The following is a 6404-nucleotide window of genomic DNA, read 5'->3' on the forward strand; positions in this document are numbered from 1 at the left end:
AATGTGTACCAATCTAGTCAGGTCTTTTAATAGGACAGTAATGTAGGCTAGGGTATAGGTCTAAAAAGAAAAGGGTGTTGTCGTGACATTCTCGGACGAAAATTTGGGACGACTAAAAAATGATGATGAAGTGATGAAGTGTGTGGATTTTGAAAATGTGATTTTCGTGGAAAACAAAGTGTGATGGAGTCACCATTAACCTTTTGAAGTATGGTTAGAACACTTGATTACTACTCAATTAAGGGTAGAATCGGTTTGTATTACCAAAATTGGGTTTGGGAGTTCAATTAAGCGAGGGGATGACATCAGCACCCCTTATGTGTTCGTTCTTATGAATGCTACCTAATTTAATCGAAAATTATCACAAAATAAATTTAATAAGCCTTTGAAAATTACTCCCTTTCAAAAATAAAATAAAATGCACAAAATAAAATACTATATAAGTATGCCCTCAAAACGGGGGCATATCGTGCTTCGAAGAGCCCATGCCTCCCTTTGCAATCACCAGGATCAGAAAATCGAGAAAATAGTTTATAAAAATACACTTCTGGGATTTTGAAATCTTTATAGAATTTTCTAAGGAAAAGTAATATTTCGGGCGGTTTTGAATTTATTTGGGGATGAAAATTTTATGAAAATGAGTTTCTCAACTCAAATAATTTTTTATTTATTTATGATTTTTCCTAAATTTTTATGTGATTTTCCAAGTATAAAAGCAATTAAAAACATGATTTTTGGTTCTTGATTTTTAATTGAAATAACTCAAAGACAATTAAGAAAAAACACTAAAAATCAAGTCAAAAATATTTTTAGAATTTTCCTGCATTTTCCGTATCTTTCCCAATTTTTAGGAATTTTTCTAAAATTTTTTTATGAATTTTTTTTAAGCTTTATGAATTATTTGAAATTGAAAATCAAATAAAAAAGTTAAAAAAGATATGAACCGGGTGAAACCGATTCAGGGGAAGACCAATCAAACTTTAACCGGTCCGAGGGAGACCGATTTAAGGTCTGGGTCAAGACCAAAGCGCCATGCGACGACATTCGAGCGGCTGGCAGCCCGCGAGTAGGGTTTGGAGACATGGCATCATCTGTTGAAGGCAACAATCTAACAACTGAGAAATGGAAACATCTTGCCCTGCCGCACACGGGAAAAGGTGCGCCACATGTCCCATTGTGAATGGTTGCGTGCATGCTGGTGGAGATCCGTGTCTTGGATCAATCTTGGGAATCCATTGAGGCATGAATCCAACGGCTACCAGGGAAGCCCGCCAGGAATTAACGGAGAGGGGGGACAAGAGCGCCACATGTTGACGCGTGTGGGGGAGCGTGCATGGTTTCATAATGACCCCTCTCACAGGCGATTTGGGTCATCGACACACTGCAGAGATCAAACAGTGTTGGTTGAGCGTGTCAGAGCTACTGATGAGGGCGAATCATGGCCATCTAATGGATCTAGATCAAACGACGGCAATCAAACACGCCAGAGATGCTGACGTTGATGGGATCGTGGCTGTCCTGTCCAACCAAATCAAACAGTGATGAATATGTTGTCAATGTGGCTTCATCTGGTGCATTTAAAACAGACACATGTCAAAATCCCTAGGTCCCGAGGCAGTGCATATTTAAAATAAAAATTTTCATTTTCTCATTTTTGCCACTTCTCTCTAACACACTCTCTGTTCCTCTTCCCTTTCTCTCATTCTCAGTCTCCATCTTCCATCGAAACCCTAACTCAGAAGCCCAGGGTTTCTGTAACTTCTCAGTGCCTTCTTAGCCCATTACCCTTCTTCCTTTCCTTCACCTTTCTTCTTTCTTTCTTCTTTATCTTCTTTTGATTTATCCTCTATGACTCAGCTCTACATGAAACCCTAGGTTCTCCTTTTCAGCTCTCCCTCTCTTTTTGAATCGGAACCCTAGATGCTTTCTCCTCTACCTTCGAATGAACCGAGGCTTCAAGTTCGAATAATACCCCTTCTTTCCAGCTCTTTTGGTCATATCTGAGTAGTAGGGAGGCCTTTGGTGGAACCAAAACCAGTGGAGAGCACCCCGGGGAAGTCTCAAAGGCAAATTGGCATGGTGCTTGGGGTGATCTCTTCAGGATCCGACGATGTGCTCAGATAAGTTTTTTTTGTTTTTTTTGTTTTTCTTTCCATCCTTCTCCCTTTCCTTTTTTGATTGTTGATTGTTTTTTGTGCAATCTGATGGGTGTGTGTGAAACTTTAATGTTGTGAATGCTGGTTTGGGATGATCGGGTATTGGATGGTTTGATACTCTGGGTGAGGGATTAGGGTCTCTGGTTAGTGTTTTAGGCAGAGGGAAGAAGATGAGCTAATCTCGTCTCACCCCGGGTGAGTGAACAATGTGAGTCAACCCAGCGAGGTCGTGTGAACTCGATTAGTCCTAATTCAGACTCAGGGCACGTGCTAGACTCAAGCACGTGTGGGGTTCTTTGTTTGTAAAAATGGGCTCGACTCGGGTTAAGACTTTTAGAATGAGGTTGGGCCTGATTTGAATTTGAAAATGGGCTGAGTAAATTTTGAACTAAACAAGCCCTGTGGCTTTGGATTTGGAAGTAGGGCCTCGGGGGTTAGACTTTCAAAATAGGCTGCTGGGTCGAGGTTTAAATTTCAAACGGGCCCGGGGTGAAATTTTGGAAATTAAAATGGGCTTGATGTTTTTAAATGAATATGGGCCTCATTTAAAAGAGAAATGGGCAGGTTCTTTTAAATTGGAAATGGGCGTTTCAGCACTTTTAAAGTTTCAAATGGGCTTTTGTTTTAACAACTTAACTGGGCCTTGGGTTTAGTTTAGAACTCAGGTGGGTTTGGGTTTTTTAAAAAAGAGATCAGTGGGCTTTGGGTTAATTTTAAAACAAGGTTGGGCCAGGGTACTTTTCAAGATGGGTTTGAAACCAGACTCTGATTCGGGTTTGGGAAGTCTAAGTCTAGTGGGCTAGTTCGAGGGTCTCGAACCTAAACTAGGATTCAGGTCTAGGGAAGTGGGCTTGGGTTGGTCTCTACAATACAAATTCAAGCACGAACATGAAATTTAATAAGAATAGTCCCTGCATTCACATCCACACACCACTATTGAATGAATTGAATGATTAGAGGAGTGATGGTTTCGAATTTTTACCTTCTTCCTTTCTCTCCTCCTGTCTTTCTGTGTCTGTTTCGGTCGTCTAGTATGGTGGCTTGAGCATGTCTAAATGCTCTCTGTAGTCTACTTCTCCACTTCTTCCACCTTTGCGTCCTCTGCAATTTGGTAGAGCTCCTCCGACTTCTAAGTGAGCTTATGTTCCTCTATTCTCTGCTTCAGCAGAGTTTCACTCTGCTCTCAGTTCTCACTTGTCAATTCGTTAGAGTATCTCTAATGCTCTCATACTCTTAATTTGGCAGGGTGCTTTTGCACTCTCTACAGTGTGCCTTTGCTATAGCGAGACTCCTTATTTATAGGGAGTATAAGGGTGCTTTTTTGCGCCAATTAACAGAAATCCCCTCCACCTGGCAAGAAATAATTCCCTCTAACAACTCACATGTGACTTTTGCATTTCATTTCTTATTATTTTGGGCTCCAGTTAACTGATTTTGTGCTTCCTGTGCACAGGTGAACCTGGTGATCTAGGTGGCATTTTAGGAATGGAGAGCATGACATCTTATTATTTTTGTGCTTTCACTTTTAATTTTTGTTTTCCTGCTTATGGAATGATTCATGGTTCTCCTTTGTGCGCAGGTGACTTCGAGAGATCCAAGTGGCAATGGGAGAATGGAGGGCTTTGGGACCTTTTACCAGGTGACGAGCCAGGAATTAAGGCAGGGAACTTTATCTCACTTTTTGTAGTTTTTATACATTTTTGTATTATTTTCTGTATGCTGATGTATGTACCCCTGGGTTTTAGTTCCTGCAACATTTATTTGTACCAGTATTTTCATTTCCCTGTACTTACCTGTTGCTACTTGTATTTTATCTGTAACCCTTATTTCACATTCCATGTATGTTTCCTATGTGTTTGTACCTCACACGTGCACATATGCCCCACTCCACCCTTTTCATAATGAAATGTGACTTTATTTTTAATTTTGATCCTAATCTTAGAGTTTACCCTTTTCCAAAAGAAAATGTTGATAATAATGAATGACTTTGAGACCTAAATAAAATAACCAGTTTCAAAATTAAAGACCCAATTTTAAAACTTACGATATAAAAGCTCAATTTCAAATTGTGAAGGGCTTAAGAAAATAATTTCAAGAAAGAAACTTAATTCGCATCCTAATCAAAGCCAAAGACTAACCTTTGAAAACTTCAGGATTTGATTTGAAGAAATCAATTTCAAGATTAAAATCAAGGACTTAGATTTATGGGATTTTATGACTTAAGACACAATACCTGGTCTAATTTGAGAGGAGATTAATTTTGCAACTTAATTGAAAACACCACCTAACAACTTGGTTTTGAAGATTTGATAGACCCTATTTTGCAAGACCCTATTTTGAAAAGATTTTTGAGGAACTTGGAAGTCAAAAAGACTTAATTTTAAAATTACGAGGACTTATTTCATGAGACCTTTTGAAGAGAGATTAATTTTGTGATTTAGGAAGACTACGCTAAGATTATACAAGTTGGGTTTTGAAATTACTTGGACTACCCAAAAAGACTCAATTTTTTGGAAAGGGGGACTCAAGGTCTTAATTTTGAAGAAGGAGTTTATTCAGGACTCAACGTCAACTTTTATTATACCGAGTTTTTTTGGGAAAGGGGTCTTGTTAAAATTGGGGTGTTGAAAGCTGTCCTGCTTTGTAGGCTTTGTTGTTACAATGTAACAGTATGAAATAACAAAGATAAAAGACACTTATTTTGACCAAGCCACTTCGATTGCTCAACATTCAGGTCAATTTGATGTGGTTCACTTCTGCCTATCTGATGATGTGGAAAAGGCAAACAAGGTGTAGTGGGCATGTTGCACTAAGATTTTTTATTTTTTAGTGACTAGTAGGTAGTATAGAATTGCGAAGGGTGTGGAGTGGCATGCTGTGGATGTAGGAATCCGAGCCATGAGGGTATAATGACCTAAACCTCCCTGACAGCTTGCTGTGGATGAATTCGAGCTACAACGGTACAACGACCCAAACCTGCATGACAGTTTGCTGCGGATGTAGGAATCCGAACTATGGGGGTACAATGACTCGAATCTCTATGACAGTTTGTTGCAGATGTAGGTATCCGAGCTAGGGAAACGAAAGGAAAGTCATGCATTAGATGTAGGAATTCGAGTTAGCGCATCAAAGGGGATGTTGTGCATTGGATGTAGGAATCCAAGTTAGTGCATCAGAGGGGATGTCATGCATCGGATATAAGAATCTGAGCTAGCGCATCAGAGGGGATATTGTGCATCGAATGTAGGAATCGGGGATGTCGTGCATCGGATGTAGGAGTCCGACCTAGCGTATCAGAGGGAATTTCGTGCATTGGATGTAGGAATCCAAGCTAGTGCATCATGTATCGGATGTAGGAATCTAAGCTAACGCACCACAGCAGATGTCGTGCATCGAATGTAAGAATCCAAGGTAGCGCATCGGAGGGGATGTTGTGCATCGGATGTAGGAATATGAGCTAGCGCACCAGAGGGGATATCTTACATCAGATGTAAGAATCCGAGCTAGCGCATCGAAAGGGATTTCATGCATCAGATGTAGGAATCCAAGCTAGTGCACCAGAGGGGATGTCGTGCATCAGATGTAGAAATTCGAGCTAGCGCATCGATAGGGATGTCGTGCATCAGATGTAAGAATCCGAGCTAGTGCATCCAAAGGGGATGTTGTGCATCAGATATAGGAATCTAAGCTAACGCATAGAAAGGGATGTCATGCATCAGATCCTGAGATCTTTTGGAAAATGGGTATTTCATGCGGGATTTTAGGTCTAGAAAAAGTTGCTCCATTGGGGATGATCAATCGGGTAGGAGATCCCGAGATCCTTCCCTGATCTAGCTCGCCCCAGTTATGAACATTATTCATAAATTGGTTATTGACAAGGGATGCAGAAAAATATGATAAATATGATTAAATGATGCTACATGATGCATGCTGCTACCTATGGTGCCAAAATGCAGGGATAGGTGTGCATGTTGCATGACATGATGTATTTGCATTTCTATTTTCTTTTCTATGCAATGCATGAAATGCATGGTGATGCATGAACTTTCGTTTTCCAACATGCCTGAAATCGACAACCTAATCTCTAACCTTGGCCACGTTTTCAATGCGAAAACTGCCCCAGTTTTATTCTTATGTCACGGGTCTAGGCCATGTTTTCAAGTTCCATTCTAACATTAAAGCTTTTGAATTCGCTCTAAAAAAACTCAAAAACTACCCGAGTTTCATTCATCGACCACTGATCTTGAC

General features: G+C 40.1%; 1 long non-coding RNA gene across 1 annotated transcript; it reads left to right on the forward strand.

Moving 5' to 3' along the window:
- The first annotated feature begins 1656 nt into the window (after positions 1-1656).
- On the forward strand, positions 1657-4080 carry LOC131161970 (uncharacterized). Its single transcript, XR_009138657.1, has 2 exons — positions 1657-3627; positions 3736-4080. It is a non-coding gene; the product is annotated as an uncharacterized LOC131161970 (long non-coding RNA).
- Positions 4081-6404: the final 2324 nt, after the last annotated feature.

This window comes from Malania oleifera, chromosome 8 (assembly GCF_029873635.1).
Source record: "Malania oleifera isolate guangnan ecotype guangnan chromosome 8, ASM2987363v1, whole genome shotgun sequence".
Taxonomy (NCBI): Eukaryota; Viridiplantae; Streptophyta; class Magnoliopsida; order Santalales; family Ximeniaceae; genus Malania; species Malania oleifera.